This window comes from Herpailurus yagouaroundi, unplaced genomic scaffold (assembly GCF_014898765.1).
Source record: "Herpailurus yagouaroundi ecotype Mexico unplaced genomic scaffold, PumYag 215, whole genome shotgun sequence".
Classification (NCBI taxonomy): domain Eukaryota; kingdom Metazoa; phylum Chordata; class Mammalia; order Carnivora; family Felidae; genus Herpailurus; species Herpailurus yagouaroundi.
In genome coordinates, this window is record NW_024412446.1 from 9,232,460 (window position 1) to 9,249,431 (window position 16,972).

The following is a 16,972-nucleotide window of genomic DNA, read 5'->3' on the forward strand; positions in this document are numbered from 1 at the left end:
ATAAATTTTATTAGTCATTTTAAATAAATAAAATCCACCTCAGGGCCAGTGTGCTAGGATAATACTTCTTATTCTGTTGATCTGTTCTCAATCCCTGGCCCCTCAAATGAGAATGATTTTTGCTTCAAAGTCAAATGGATTTTTCCCTTATCTTATACTCTACAGATTATTCTAAATTGTGCCACATATTAAATTGGTTCCTATTGAGTCCAGGACTTCTTTTTTTGTTTTTTAATTTTTTTTAATGTTTAGTTTTGAGAGAGAGAGATAGACACACACACACACACACACACACACACACACACAGAGTGTGAGTTGGGGAGGGGCAGAGAGAGGGTGACACAGAATCCAAAGCAGGCTCCAGGCTCTGAGCTGTCAGCACAGAGCCCGATGAGGGTCTCAAACTCATGAACTGCGAGATCATGACCTGAGCCGAAGTCGGACGCTTAACCGACTGAATCACCCAGGCGCCTTGAGTCCAGAACTTCTTAAAGTAACTGTTTTTCCTGGAGTTTCTAATTACCTTTCTTTTCTTATTGACCCAAGAATAATGTGCCTTCCAATCCTCAGGATTATTTAGCATCTCAATTTTACTCTCTATGGCATGGAGCCTACATTTTTTTCCTTCGAGACACTTAGCCTTAACTCCAGCCCAGACTAGTTGCTGCATAGCTGTCATCATGGGACTTCCCTTGACTGCCTTCCTAGGTTAGAGACACTTTTCCCAAGTTACTATATCTTCCTCTTTCTTTTGTTTTTCACTCTAGTTTTACTGGCACCCATCTTCCATGTGTTTTAAGCCTAGAGTTGGTCAACAAGACAAAGTTGGTCAACAAGCCTATCTTTTGGTCAACAAGACAAAGATGGAAACTTCTCTCTTGAGATTACACTGGGTAAGGGAACCAAAAGCAAATAATGATCAAATAAGAATACTTCAGGACGTAATACATTCTGGGAATATATTATAACAGGGGATAGAAGATCGGGGATGGGGTGGGGTGGGGTGGGGTGGTTAGAACAAGAGGACTGTAGAATATAGAGAAGTCAAAGAAGTAAACATGGACTTGGCCACATGGAGGCCATCGGCAGCCTTGATAAGATCATTTTGAGTCGCATTCAAAAGCTGGACGAGAGAACCAAGAGGCAAAAAGGTCAATATACCAAACTAATAAGTGGGAAAGCCAGGATTTCAGATAAGGTCATTTTTCCCCTGTCTGTGACATGTGGTGAACTGGGCTAAGGAGTGTGGATTCGCTGGTGAAGGGTCCCAAGAACAGTGGAGATGCGGCCGGGCAGGGGGTGGGGTGCACTTGTGCGTCAGCTCCCCCTTAAGCCCTTCGTGGCCTTGGAACAGATACCAACATAGGTAGTAGGCAGAGGGACTCAGAATGCCTTGTTCCCAGCCCTCGGGCAGGTTCGGTTATATTCTGTGACTTCTGCCTGGGACAAGGGGGCCCAGCAGCCTATTTCCTCTTTCTGCTCCCCTACCCCCACCACTGCTATAAATGTCCAGGTTTGTGGGGCCATGACGAGGGGGCAGAGCCTTGTCTCTTCCCCTGGAAAAGTCTGGGACCTCTGCTGTAGAGGCCGGCTCCTGCCCTGACTGCTGAAGAGTCCTTGGAGAGCCATTTCCTAGGCAACAGTGGCGTTCCCGGGGAATGACTTCAGCTGCATGGGGGTGGACAGGGTACAAAACATTCTTCTAGATGCCCCGCCCCATGGTATCCTGGAGCACTGGGCTGGTCCAGAAACATTTCCATTTGAAATTGTTCTTATTTTGCAGCAGGCTGATGACCTGGTTTTGGCTTGGGTGGTGAGGCAGGGAGGCCTTTGAGTTTCTGAGGGGAGTTGCTCCTGGGTAGAAGTGGAGGAGAGGGTGCTAGTTGGGTGCCACAGACGAACGATGGGCATTTGGAGGTTTTCTTCATCCATCCTTGAGAAGATTGTGTCATTCGCTCATTCATCCATCCATTCATTCTGCAAACAGTAGCGGGCCTCCTACGTGCAGGCCGTTCTAGGTGCTGACAATACCATGAACGAGAAAGGCAAACAAACCCCTTGCCCCCGTGGAGATTTTTTCCAGGGGTGGGAGAAGAGAGGCAACAGACAAACACACCGTGAATTAGAGCAGGGCAGTGTGGTGGAGTATGACCACGAAGGCCGCTCTGAGCTCAGAGCTGAAGGAGCCAGCCCTGGGAAGATCCGGTTGGAAAAGTGTTCCAGGCAGAGGGAGCAGCAAGCATGAAGTTCCTGAGGTGGAAACCAGCTGGGGCATGTTCAAGGAACTGACGAAGGCACCTGGGGCAGAGGCGGGCGTGCCGATCCCACAAGAGCTTCGAAAGTCAAGGTCAGGAGTTGAGCTTTGGTTCTAAGTTTAATAGGATGCCAGTGGAGTGTTTTAAGCAAGGGTGTGATGTGATCTGATTTGTCTTTGTACATGATGAGCCCAGCTGCTGGCGGCTCATCCTAATCCGTCTGGCGAGTGGGTTGCAGGGGGAGATAAAGTGACAGTGGGAGACCGGTTAGGCACTGCCTGTCATTAGGGATGAGACAGTGGGGGTGGAGATGAGGCAACACAGCCTGGGGGGGGTCACATATTTTCACTGTATCTAAGCAGGCGGGGACGGGTTACAGAGGGTGATCTAGGGTCCCGGGAGGGAAAGCAGGTCCTAGGCTGCAGATGGGCCGGAGCAAGAGACCACTCCGTCTGCCCTGTGTGATAAAGGGGCGGTGGTCCTCCTGGGCTTGCCAGTGGGTGCCGTTCCTGTGCACATGGGCGTGGGTTGCCGTCCCAGCTCGACCACAGCACCGGGACCTTGTACAAGGTCTCTAGAACTTAACCTCTGGGCTTCTGTTTCTTCACCTGTAAATGGGGTAATGAAGCTTCTTACGTCACCATGGGGTGGGTGTGAGGAGGAGGTGAGCTAAGGTGGCAGAAGCCCTTAGCAGAGTGCAGGATCCATTTCAAAGACCCAGTAAAGGATACCTGTTGCTGTTATTCATCCACTTCGAGGTCCTGGCTGTTCAGACCCAGGATGGAGCTGACCTTCCACGTATCTCAGATAGATTTAGTGACACCCTATGTCTCAGCTCAGGCCGCCAAAACCAAATGCCACGGACTACGCAGCTGCCCTAAGAGAAATTTGTTTCTCACAGTTCTGGAGGCTGGAAGTCCAAGATCAAGGTGCCGGCTGATTCACTTTCTAGTACAGATTCTCTTCCTGGCTCGAACACTCCTGGCTTGTCACTGGGTCCTACCTGGCAGAGAGCGAGCTCTGGCCTCTCTTTTCTCATAAGGACACCAATCCTACTGGATCAGGACCCCACCGTTACGACCTCATTTAACCTTAATTACCTCCTAAAGACCCCTTGTCTCCAGGACAGTCATATTGGGGGTTAGGGCATCAGTATTTGAATTTTTAGGGGATACAATTCAGTCCATAGCACCCCACATTTTCCTTATTAGAACTCATGTTTTCTTGTACTTAAAATTGGAGCTCCCACAATTAGTCGTATAGTTCTGATAAGTCATATAAAAGTTTCCAGATGTCTTTGTAGCTCTTCAGCGTTGGATGTCCTGAGCCAGCAGGGAGATGCCTTGGTTTCTGTCAAGTACTTCATGTAAATGCTAACACTCAATCACTTACACAACTGTTGTGGGCTAATTTGGGGTTAGAGGAATCCAAAAGGAGAGGTGTCTAGAACAGTGACTTCCCTCAGGTCCTGACAGTCAAGGTGGGCACACTGTATTGTCTAGAGTGATGCTCAACACAGCTGGACCAGGGTTCCAGGAGGAGAGCAGTGGGGAGGTCTGCCTGTAGGAGCTGGTTCCTGGAAGCTGACTGGGCTTCTGAGAGGCTGAGAGCAGAGTGAAGGGCATTTCGAGGAGGGGAGAACAGCACAGCAGAGGCACATAGCTGGAAACAGGCTGGGCAAGGACTGGACGATAAGGATGCAGGCCCCGAGGACGAGGAGAAGTGGGCTGAAAGAAGGAAGGACGTAGGAGAAGGCATCAGATTTGACTGGGGAACGGGAGCCTTGGGGGAGGGACAAGACAAGATCCTGGGGACTGGAAGACGTGGGGGCAGGGCCGAGATCTTTGGAAGGAGATGGGGCTCGTTAGAAGGAAGAGGTGTCTTGAGGGCCAAGCTGCATTTGAGCAGAGTAGGCAGGTCTATATGGCCCTGGGTCCCCCGGGAAATGGCCACAGAGGTGCAGACCCCCTGCCAGGGTTGGGCCACTCTGCCAGGTGGTGGTCACTTACAGCCAAGTCCCAAGAGAATCAGGAGGGAGGTTCAGACTTAACCTTAGAGCCGCTGTTCTAGTTAAAGGTTTAGTTAAAGCTTTGCAGGGGCTCTACAGTGTCTGGGAGGGGAGGGACGGTGTCCTCCTTTCACTTATCCATCAAATATTTATTGTAGGTCTGTGCGTACAGGCACTGGGGACACAGTGCAAAGACACACAGACCCTGCCCTCTGGAGGGGGTGTTAAAGGATTATGGATCATTAATTACAGTTGTGGTTGGGGTTACTGAGGCGGCCCTGGGGGACTGAGAGAGCTCTAACAGGGCACTGGACCTAATGAGGGGCATCAGGAGCCCTCCCCTCTGGGCTCACCAATTTCTAGGGAGCTTCCCCTGTTTATTTCCACATCCACTGGCCACCTTCTCACCTTTTGCCTGCAGCCCTGGGTGCTGGGAGGTGTGCGGGTGTGGGCAGGCTGCAGAGAGGGGATGCTGGGGAGACCTCCGACACGGGAAGTGTTCAGATCCAAGCCTGGGGGGCACATGCGCAGGCGCTCCTGGCCACACGGAGCTGTCCCCAGCAAGAGCCCTGACGCATTCAGCAGTCACAAGCTAATGAGTGTGCTGGTAGAACCCATGCCGGTCCTTGGTGCAATGTCCCCTCTGTAATTGGGTCTGCACGCCCAGGCTGCCAGCCCTCATTACCAGAGGGCTGTGGTGGGAAGGGAAAGGGGCTGGCTGGTTAATTAGAGAGCCCTGGTGCTTCTGATTGCTTAGGCGCTGAGTCAGCCAGCTTTCGGTTTGACTGAGAGTCTTCACCAACCATGGCGGAGCGGGGGCGGACAGGGCCGCGGGAGACCCCACCTGAGCCCAGGACGGCGTTGTCACTGTGCAGGGGAAGCAGTCACGGTTTGTCTGGTCTCGGCCAAAATGCGGACCCAGAGGGGCTTGCGCATGAAACAGAGGTCTCTGTAATGTGTTCGCTGAGTCCATGTGAAAGAGGGACTCTTTCTACTCTGCTTCAAGCCCTTAGGGACAATCCAGCTTCTTGTGGGGTCACGCATCCTGCACAGGATAGGGAAGCCCGGCAGGAAGGGGCCACGCCCCGAACCCAATTCCTTGCCGCCCCCCCCCCCCCCCGCCCCTGCTCAGGGCCCTGAGGAGGTGTGTCCTTCAGGGGAGCTGGCAGTGACCCCCACCCCCCGCACTAATCCCCATGACCTCATCTAACCCCGATCACCTCCCAAAAGGCCCCCTCCAGACACCATCACAGTGGGGGTTAGGACGGTGACGCATGAATTTTGAGGGAGCACATTCAGCCCCTGGTACCTGCTGAACAGAAACCCTGGGGGGTGGGGGCGCTGACCTGTGTGTAACAAGGGCTCCAGGGGATGCTCATTCTCTTTGGGTTTGAAAACCTCTGCTCTAAGGTCCCAGCCCCAGGCCCGGCCCAGGGCCTCTGCCTGTCTCCCTCTCCTTGCCCTCCCCCACACCCCCCAGTCCCCACATCCCCCCACACCTCCCCCGCATACCTCCTCACCCCCACACCACACACCACACACCACACGCCCCAGCTCAGGGTCTCCCACACCCTCCCTCAGGCCATCCTCGCTCTCGCAAACCGTGGGCCCCGAGGCCGAGGCCGTGTCTTTCTCACTTTGTGATGTCCTTTAGGGTTTATAAAGCTGTTTCGCAAAACTTTTTGAGCCTCAGGACAAAGCCGTAAGGAGAGCAGGGGGCTTCGTCTGAGGTCATGTGGCCCAGTTGGGTGACCCAGCCAGGTAGTGGGGAGCTGGGTTCCCCGGGGGTGTTTGCTGCACCGTGCTTGCCACTCCTTCATTTCTTCAGACCAAAGCAGCCACCTCATCTCCCTTCCTGGGAGAAGCAGGGCTATCTTTGTAGAGAACACGGAAGAAGAAACATACTCAGTGGTTAAATATCAGAAACTTTCTCTGAAATCAGGAATAAGACAAGTGCTATGTATCTTTATCCAACATTGTGCTAGAAGCCTGGCCAGCGCAATCAGGCAAGGGAAGAAACGTATGGTACAAGGATTGGAAAAGAATAGCTAAAACCGTCATTATCTCTGAAGAACATGATTATGCAACTAGAAAAATCTGAAAGAATCTAAATACAAATGGTTACGGGGCGCCTGGGTGGCTCAGTCGGTTAAGCGTCCAACTTCAGCTCAGGTCATGATCTCATGGTTCACAGGTTCGAGTCCCGCGTCGGGCTCTGTGCTGACAGTTCAGGGCCTGGAGCCTGCTTCGGATTCTGTCTCCCTCTCTCTCTGCCCCTCCCCTGCTCACGCTCTGTCTCTCTCTCTCCCTCTCTCTCTCTCTCCCTCTCAAAAATAAATGAACAGTTAAAAAGTAAATAAATACAAATGATTACAGTTAGTCGGTGAATTTATTAGCAAGGCTATTGCATACAAGTTTAATATACATGTAAAAAAATCAGCATGTCCATACATCTGAGGCAAAAATGAGAGAAAATAAAAAGCCCAATTTATGACAATAGACACTGAGATGCAAGAGGGAAAAGAATGGTCTCTTGAATGAATGATGCAAAGCTATTTGGATATGCACATGGAAAAAAAATGTATCTTGACTTTTACCTCATAGTAGGCACAAAAGTCAATTCTAGATTGAATATAGATTTAAATGTAAAAGGTAAAATTACAAATACTTGGGAGGAGGGGCGCCCGGGTGGTTCAGTCACTTAAGGGTCGGACTTCGGCTTAGGTCGTGATCTCACGGTTTGTGAGTTCGAGGCCCACGTCGGGCGGGCTCTGTGCTGAGAGCGATCCTGCTTTGGCTCCCCTGTCCCGCTCTCTCTCTGTCCCTCCCCTGCTTGCTCTCTCTCTCAAAAATAAAATAAAAATATTAAAAATAAATAAACGCTTTGGAGGAAAGATAGGCAAAAAAGGATACAGGGGAAGTCGCTTAAAGTCAAAGAGGGGGTGCCTGTGTTAGCATGGAAGATGCCTTCAGGGACCCTGCGTACACCCGGGTGGCCCTGTCTGGGGGCCGCCCTCCCACCTGGACTCTGCCCGGTGCCAGCAGCGTGGCTGGCTGGCTGCCCCAACCACCACTGGGGGAAACACCTTTTTGAGCCACTTCCCCAGGACCTTCAGGGGCAGCCTGAATGCTCTCAGGATGTTCCCAGGGCAAAAGCTAAATCCTGGGGCTGAGCTGGGCCCACCTCGGCCAAGGGCCCGTGCGAGCAAGAGAAGAGCGGCCCTCTCGGGGACCCTCCCCTCTTTTGGAGTCAGCTCAGCGCCCTAGGCCTGTCCTTGCGAATGAAAATGGACTTGCATGAAGCGCTGCCTCTCTGCAGAACTCTGTCCCTCATTCATCCTGCTGCGTGTGTTGGGTTGGCGGTACCTGTGATGAACGAGGCAGGAGGCAGCCCGCCCCTCGTGAGCCCTGCTGGTAACACTGAGCATCAGTACTTGCCTCACTTTCCCGTGCCGGACACGGTTCTGAGGGCTTTTCACGCATTAGCTTATTCAGTCCTCCTAACAGCCCTGTGGGGCAGCACTGTTATCATCACCCTTTTACAGGTGGGGAAACTGAGGCACTGAGTGGTTAAACCCTGCCCAGGGTCACTCAGCTAGTTAGATGCGGAGACAGGATTTGAAACCAGGCAGGCTGGTTCTGAGCATCCTGGCTGTGAACTGCGGTCCTACATCCCCTCCGTGGAGTGTATGACCTGGACAGGTGAGATGGATGGGAACGACTAAATACAATAATTTCGGAAAGCTGCAGGCAGAAATGGGGAGCGTGGGGGGAGGGAGTAAGAAGGAGCGACTTTGTTTTGGATGCACAGCGTGGGCCTCTATGAGATGACATTTGCACTGGGACCATGACGAGAAATTGAAGTCGGATCTAAAGAAAGTGTCCCAGGCCAAGAGGGTGCGTGGACGAGGTGCTGTGGGGGGAAGTGCCGGGCACAAGGGAGAAACAGAAGGAAAACGGCCAGGAATCTGGGGAGGCAGAGGGCCTCACAAATGACCCTTCAAATCTCTAGTCTGGCCCTTGTTGGGCCCACATAGTGGGGGGCTGCCCCCCCGCTCCTTGAATTAACTTGAGTCCCTCAAAATAGGGGGCAATTAAAAAACATGTTTTTTAATTTGTGGTAGAATGTACGTAACATAAAATTGATGACTTTAACAGGTTTTTAAAAAATGTTTATTTAGAAAGAGAGAGAGCACACATGCCAGTGGGGGAGGGGCAGAGAGAGGCGGGGAGAGAGAGAATCCCAGGCAGGCTCCTTGCTGTCAGCTCACAGAGCCCAATGTGGAGCTCGAACTCACAAACCATGAGATCATGACCTGAGATGAAATCAAGAGTCAGATGCTTACCCAGCTGAGCTACCCAGGCACCCTAATTTTAATGGTTTTTTAAAAATGTTTATTTATTTTGAGAGAGAGTGCGTGAGCAGGGAAGGGGCAGAGAGAGAGAGAGAGGGAGGGAGGGAGGGAGGGAGGGAGGGAGGGAGGGAGAGAATTCCAAACAGACTCCATGGGCAACACAGAGCTTGACCTGAGGCTTAATCAGATGACCACGAGATCAGGACCTGAGCTGATATCAGGAGTCAGATGTTAAACCGACTGAGCCACCCAGGGGCCCCTAACCCTTTTTCAGTGTATGGTTCAGGGGCATTAAGTGCATTCACATTGTTGTCCTACCATCACCGCCACTATCTCCAGAACTTTCTCTTCTTGAAAAACTGAAAGTCTGTACCATTAATCACTAACTCCTATGCACCCCCTCACCCCTCTGCCCTGTCCCTGGCATCCACCAACCTACTTTCTGTCTCTATGAGTTTGTCTGCTCTAGGTACCTCGTATAAGCGGAATCATACAGTGCGTGTCTTTTTCTGACTGGCTTCTTTCGCTGAGCATACTGTCTTCAAGGTCCGTGCGTGTGGTAGCATGTGTAAGAATTTCCTGCCTTTTGGGGGTGCCTTGGGGGCTCAATTGGTGAAATGTCTGACTGTTGATTTCAGCTCAGGTCATGATCTCATGGTTTGTGCGATGGAGCCCCATGTTGGACTCCATGCTGATCATGGAACCTGTTTAAGATTTTCTCTCTCTCTCTCTCTGACCCTCCCCCACTTGCATTCATGTACATGCACGTGCTCTCTCCCTCCCCCCCCAAAAAGAATTTCCTGCCATTTTAAGATCAAATAATATTCTGCTGTGTGTATGTAACCCATTTTGTTGATCCGTTAGGTCGATGGACATGTGGGTTGCTTCCGCATTGTAGCTGTTGTTAATAGTGCTGCTATGAATATGGGTGTGCGACTCTCTCTTCGAGGCTTTGCTTTCAGTTCTTTCCAGAAGTGGAATTGCTGGGTCATGTGATAGTTCTATGTTCGATTTCCTGAGGAGCTGGCAAACTGTTCTCCATGGTGGCTGCACCATTTTCGCAAATCCCACCAGAGGTGTATGAGGTTTAGGAGGGGGCGGTTTTTCGCAGAGCCTGCCTGCCGTGTGGACTCCCAGTGAAGGTCGTCCACGTCCACGTGTCCCCGTCCCCGACTCCCTTTCCTAACCCAGCCCCCAGCGGCTCTGTCCCTCGGTGTGGCCACAAAAGCAGCAACCGTTTCATTCCATCCGAGCTGCCTCCAGACTGGCCTCCCCGTGTCCTCTCTCCTCCTCGACCCAGTTCAGATGTGGAAGACGTGCGTTTGTGTGCCTCATTACAAAGATGGATTTTTTCATTCAACTACTCATGTTTCCTAAATTCCCTGGGAAAGTCACTTCGTTCGTCTGCCCTGCGGGCCTGCTCTGGCTGCCGATGCGTCACCCAGGCTGCTTGGCAGGAATCGACTTGGCTGCCGTTGCCAAGATCGGAGGATTGGACCAGACACCGCACAGCATCTTGGAACATCTGCCTTGCTCCGGAATCTAAGGAACAGAATATCTCCATTAAGGCACACTTCTCTCTGGCCGTCCTGGAGGCTGCGCCACGACTTTTCTTCCCCGAGCCTAGCTTCTTCCTTGCCGTTTTGTGCAGTTCAGAGTCCATTCTGTTCACCCTGTCGTGCCACTGACCTTCAGGGTCGTCAGGACAAAGGCAGCAGAAGAGCTGCTGAGCGAGAGAGCGAGCGAGGGTGGCCCCTGGGAACCACGCAGCCTCCTGACATCAAAGCCCAGAGCTTCCCAGAGAGACACCGGGGTTATGGCCATTGGGTGCCTTCCTGCAGCCCTCCGGAGACTCTCCCACTTAGTCCACCTTCCTGCCGAGCCCCGCTCACCGCCGGCGACAGATAGTGCAGCACCGAGAGAAGCGTGTAGGCAGAGGTGTGGGGTGATCAGGAGCACAGGGCCCTGGGAGAGGCTGCTGAGTGCAGCGGGTTCTCGGCCAGGCCTAGACCTGGGAGGGTGGGCACTGAGGAGCCGGGGAGCTCTGCAGGGGCAGGGTGAGAGGAAGAGCTGGGGCTGGTGGCTGTAGCTGGTGGGGGGCGGTGGGTCAGGGGAAGGGTGGTGGAGGAAGGAGGAAGAGCGGGGAGGGAAAGAACGGGGCCAGGCTGCTGAGGATCTTGTAGGCAGCAAAGCCATCAAAGGGTGCACAGCAGGGGATGACACCCAGGCAGGTCTTTGGGGATGACATCCAGGGGCAGATTTGGAGGAGGGAAGATGTAGTGGGTTGGAGAGCCTGCTGGATGCTGCATTACTCAAGTAGCAATAGCAAGGGCCTGAATTCAGAGAGGGACAACAGGATGGAGACTCGAAAGACAGTTAATGAGTTACAAATAACAAAAGCCGCCAGTGATTGAGAGCTCGATTAATTACCAGCCACCCTGGGAGGTCATGATCCCCACCCTGCAGGTGAGGAAACAAGTGTGTGGAGGTTAGTCCCTTGCCTGGCCACATGAGGGTCAGTGGCAGGGTCTGATGGCCTTGCCCCGTGTGCTGCGCCTCTGCTCAGGGCCTGCCGTGCAGGGTGTGGCTGGGGCGGCAGCAGGCATGGGGACGGGCTGGGGGGCTTGTTGATGCAGAGAGGACTGAGGTCACTTGGGGAAGCCATGGGGACCTCGTGGTCTGTGGGCAGGATTCCGGGCCGTGGATCTGAAGAGGGTCCCTGGAGGGAGATGGGCAGTCCAGAGGTGGATGTCGGGGGTGGGAAGTGGGGGGCAACCGAATTGGTATGGGAGAAAGTGAAGGCCTGGGTTGAGGAGAAGACGTACATGGCAGGAGGGTAGGGGGGGGCGGCTGTATTCTCCCCCTGAACATGCCTAAATGACCTCCTGGAGACATTTCTGCAACTTCTTGTTCCTATGTGGGTGTCATGCTTGTGAAACATCAGGGCTTGTCTATACGGCAAGTGAACCAGGGTCACTGGGCACCTGCTACATACAGTCAGGTCACCCAGGTGTGAGCGGAGTTACAGTGAGAAGGATTGATCCATATAAATGGCAGGGGAGCTGCCCAGTAGGGCGTTGGGGGCCTAGAAGGTTGGAGAGAGCTGGGCCTCCAGGAGGGGTGGTTCTCCCCTGCCCAGCCCCTTAAGCTATGAGGGAGGCACCACCCCATCCTCCTGACTGGCCCTTGTGGGGCTGCCTTCGAAGGGCCACAAGAGCTCAGGGCTTTTCATCTGAGTGCTCCATCTGAGAGCTGAAATTTGGTGCCTGAACTCGGGCTTTACCCTGAGCCCTGACTGCCAGTACCGGCACCTCCGGCTTTACCCCGACTGTGTTTCCAGAATTCACGACTCCTGTCCTGTCCCGGGCTGTGCACCTTGGAGCCCTACTCCAAGCATCCTGCCCTGTTCCTCTCCTGCACCAGGGCCCTGAGCGCTGGGTGGCACTTGATAACCCATTTTTTTGTATAATCTTTGAGCTAAAATGGTTTTCACATTTGCAAATGGTTGGGAAACAATCAGAAGAAGAATATCTCGTGACCCGTGAAAATTATGCGAAATTTCAGTTTCGGTGTCCATGAAGTCTGTTGGACAAGCCACGCCCACTCATTTACATATGGCTACTTAGGCTTGACCGCGGCACGGTTGAGTAGTTGTGACAGAGAGCGTAAAACCTTTGCTTTCTCACCTTTTACCGAAAAAGTATGCCAACCCTTGTCCTAACCTGTTAGCCCCGACCCAGGGCACCAGGCCACTGGCGTGAGAAGGGGTGTGATTTCCTTCTCCTCCCTGTTACGTGTTGGTGGGGGCCAGAGTTGTTGCTGGGGCTCCAGAGCACTAAAGAATTCAATAAGATGGTATCCCCTTACTTGTATTGGTTCTACTTTCCTGGAATTTTAAGAAGTACGTTTCACCGTGGCATAGAGGTTAAGGGCCCTGACTTTGGGCTGCCTGGCTTGGGCAAGTTTCCTCTCTGCTTCCGTTTCCTCACCTGGAAATTAAGAATAACAATGGCCCCTGCCTCACAAGGTGGTGAGAGGGTTGGAATGAGTGAAGTATATGGTAAGCTCTTAGAAACAATGCCTGGCTGTGTTCTAAAACTCAGACGGTATAGAGCCTATACAGTTCAACTCTGCCCAGCCCCATCCTTAAGCAGCCTGGGTGTTTGTGTTCTGCACACCCTTCTATGTCCACAGGCATGCGAGCACACACAGATGTACGTAGGTACATAACTTTATTTTTTTAATGCTTCTTTGTTTTTGAGGGAGAGAGAGAGCACGCGAGCGTGAGCAGGGGAGGGGCAGAGAGAGAGGGGGACAGAGGATCCGAAGCAGGCTCCAGGCTCTGCGCTGACAGCAGCGAGCCCAACATGGGGGGTTCAGACTCACGATCTGTGAGCTCATGACCTGACTTGAAGTCGGACACTTAACCGACCGAGCCACCCAGGCACCCCTACATACGTAACTTTAAATGGGACCGTAATAGGCTCTTTACTCTGTAATTTTCCCTTTTTTTTTTCCACTTAATAACATCAAAGATTACCCCCCCACCACCACCCCCTCCACCCGCTTCAGGTCTATACCTGGCAATCTAATTCCATCTTTAGGAGCTGTGTGATCTAAGGGAATTTTTCACACTTACCTGTGGCCCCTCTGGGGCTGCTCACACACCCGCCGGGGATCAGGACCGGGGCAGGACGCTGGGCCCACCCCTCACTCCGGACATCTCTCCCCCTGCTCCCCGTTAGTTCTGGCCCCTTCTGTCCGTCCCACCTCTCCCAGGGCCACGTGCCGCTTGCTTTGCGGCTTTGCCGGTTAGCTCCTTTGGCTTTCCTCTGCTCAGGCTTCCCCCCCTCCCCTATGCCTGAAATCCAGTCAAGGCCTTAGGTCAGGTTCTTTCCCAGAAGGGAATCAGAGGATGGACACGGCTCGTGGGTTGGGGTGGGGACGTGGGGCCTAAATCTGTAGGTGAAGTACATGCGCATCTGCTCGGCGCTACCCGCCTACTGTTCGCTCACCTGCAGCGAGTGGACCCCGCATCGGGAGACCCAGCCACAGCCACAGCTCTGTTCTGATCCCTGCTGGGATCCCGGGTAAAATTCCCTTCCCCCTCTGGGCCTCTGTCCTCCCTTGTGAAAGGAAACCGTTGGATGAAAGAGTCTCTCGGGCCCTTCCAGCAGTTTCCTTCTGTGAAGCTCAGGCTTAGTCAGCCCTTGTCGTGTTGCCACCCCAGAACCTGGTCCCCAGGGGCTGCGCTGGCCTCACAGATCAGGGAGCGGCAGCTGAGAGCTAAACCTCATTTCTCAAGCCTCCCGAATACAGTTCGGCTTGTTGCTTTAAAGCCGTCATCAGTTTCCCGGTCTGCTTTGGCTCAGACTATGATTGCATCCGTGTCCTCTTAGCAGGGGGAAGCCAGTGTGGGGGTTGGCATGTGCTTCTGAGAGCCCCTCTGCCTCTGATGTTTCTCTGACGCCATATGCCCCTCATGGCAAGCCCCCCACCCCCGCCAGAAGTAGGTACGCAAAAGACAGTGATTATACCCATTTTCCAGATAGAGAAATAGGCCAAGAGAGAGCTGCTCTCACTGCTTGGTTCAGAACTTTGCCCACATATCCTGTGGGAAGTAGAGAGAGCTAAAGACATGTAGGAGACCCCCAAAGGAAGGTGCTGCCTGGTGCCAGCTTGCCAATGGGGTACCAAGGGTATTGACTAAGTGTGTAGCCCTTAGAGTGGGCCATCCATAGTAGGGTGTAGCACCCATCCCCAGGGCCCCCCCCCCCCCCCCCCCCTGAAGCATACCCATCGCAGAGTGAGCCTGAGGCTTCAACCTGCTTTGTCACACCTCTGAGGTATCTGGGTGACAGGACGTATGTAGGGGGTCTGCCGGGGGTATGGACCAGAGTCACTGTGAGGTCAGCTCCTCATCGAGTGGGTGAAAGCTTCTGCAGGTTTGGGTTGGGGTGTTGGGGACCCTGGCCAGGCCTCTTCCCCAAGGACACACGTCCAGCAGCCCCTTGGGCCCCTTGCCATCTGAGCTCAGTGGCTCTTTGGCCCGGGTCTGGTCAGCGTAGCTTTGAGAGAACGCTGGCAGCAGGAAGCCGTGTTGGCAAATCTGTTCGGCGGCTGTTACCAGGAACAGTAATTTTGTGCAGCTTCTTGTCCTCTGTTGTGGTAAATAACAGATAATGACATTTCCAGGCAGTGGTGTGGCCCTCACCTCTCCGGCTGCACCCTGCCAGCTGCCACACTTCAGACGGCCTGTGATTCTTCATTGCTCTCAAATGGCCTCTGTTTTTCTCCTGCGACATTTCCCTCACGGCTATTTGGTATTCACTGACCTTAACTCGAGGTGGATTTAGCCAGTCCTCTGTTCCCCCATCGCCTCTCGTGCTGATGGGAGCAGCTGAGGAGAGAGTGGGGAGCTGACTCTCCTCCTGTGGTTCCCATTAGGCTGGGCTTCTGAACCAAGAATCAGGCCTTTGTCACAGGAGGGCTGGGAGGCTCTGTGACTTCCCTTCCAAACCCTTCCCTCACCCTGTCATCCCACCCTCTGTGGGAGGGATGGTCTCCCAGGTTACAGATGGGCAAACTGAGCCTGGGAGGCCTTCCAGAGACCCCTTCCTTCAAGGTCCAGGAACCACATCTGCCTTGCTGAGTTTCCAGGTGCAGACAGGAGTGTGGATGGGGCCTGCCAGGGAGAGAGGCCTGAGCGCCTGGCACTACAGAGCCTCCCCACCCAGCTCCTGATGGCCTGCCCTAGCATCTCATTTGCTTTCCAGATCATGCTCTGCTTCTCTGCTCCTTCCTCCCTGTGCCTTCCGTGGCTCCCTACTGCCTGCGGAATGAAGTCTCACCGCCCCCACATGATATCCAGGGCTCTCAGTCCATTCCCTGGGCACAAGCTGCTGCCTTTAGCAGCATAAATGAAATACCCAGGGATTGGGCCTGACTCCACCTGGCCCAGGCCGGTGGCCACTCTCCTTGGCGCTCTGTTCCTGCGCATCACCAGGGCCCCTCATTGATCGTTAGTGCTGCTGTTCCTTGAAGCCCTAGGATGTTTGTCTAGTCTGCTGTATTTTTCAAGGAAAAAAAAAAAAATCAGTCCCAATAACAGGTATTTTTTGGCTTCAAAGATATTTGCTATGTCCCAGGCACTGGAGGGAGAGGGTATTTTCACACAAACTGACCTTTAAGATAATCCCGTAAAGTCAGAGAAGGCAGTGCAGACCCCAGGGACAGGTGGGGCTCCTGAGGGGCTGAAATGTGCCATGCTGAGTTAGTGGGGGCAGGGCTGGGGGATGGGTGGGGTCTCCCGACTTTAACCAGGAGGCAGTTCCTGCCGACTTGGCTTCTGGCGGACCCCCACCAGCCTTCCCCAGCCTCCCCGAGCCTTCCCTGCTTCCTACCCTGGTCTCTTTGGCTGAGCAACGAGTTTGTTGGACGGCTGGCGGTTGCATCCAGCTTCGGGCCCCATGGCAGTGCTCCGGGTCATCTTGTGCCTTCCCCAGGTACTGGCCTCAGTGGCAGCCTTTTCCCCTACCCTGCTCTCCCTTTCCACCAGCTCCATCACTGAGAATCCAGGTGTTCAACTCCCCTTCAGATTGAACAAACATTTATTGAGCACGTAGGACACAGTCCGGGTTCTGGAGCTCCCACAGGGAACGAGGCAGGCAAAGCCTCAGCCCTCCTGAAGCACCTTCCAGGGGTGGTGAAATCGACAGTAGACAGCACACAGATCAATATGGAAAGTTCGCTGGTCTGTGAGACCTCTCCACTCCCCTTGAGTTCCCAAGCTCCAGCCCTCCCTCTTCTGTAGGTTGCCTGGCCTTCCTCCCCAGCCTTGGTCCTGTGTATCAAGTACCTCTGGGCAGCTCTTCCAAGGGAGTCTGCTCACACTGCAAAGATCAGCGTGTCCAAAGCCAGTTACCTACCCCCCCCCCCCCCCCCGCCCCTCACCACGCCCCGTTAACGTCACCACTGCCCATCAGCAGCCTCAGAATGACCCTGGAGCCCTTCCTTGCCTCACCTCCCTTATCCAGCTAGGAGCCGGAATTCCATAGTCATCCGGGAATGGTCTGGAAAAAGAACCTTTGCTGAGACTTCAGAGGACAGATGGATCAGGAAGGTGACTGAACCATTCGGTAGAGGTACTTTTTCTGAAACCCAGATCTGATCTGTCCCCTCTTTGAAAGCAGTGGCATCCCAGCCTTGGGGCACACTGTGCTTGTCATTCAGGCCCTCCCTCCTTTCCTGGCCAACTTCATTCATGCCAGCTACCTGCTAAAGTTGGGCATTTGAATGGGAACGAGGTCCTTTTTCTCCAAGGACTCATGGTCGGAGGAGGGGGGCACAATCAC

The 16,972-nt window shown here is 53.5% G+C and overlaps 1 protein-coding gene across 1 annotated transcript in view; it reads left to right on the forward strand.

The window, feature by feature from the left end:
- The window catches only part of RPH3AL (rabphilin 3A like (without C2 domains)), a 111,482-nt gene that overhangs the window by 23,715 nt on the left and 70,795 nt on the right, over positions 1 to 16,972 (forward strand).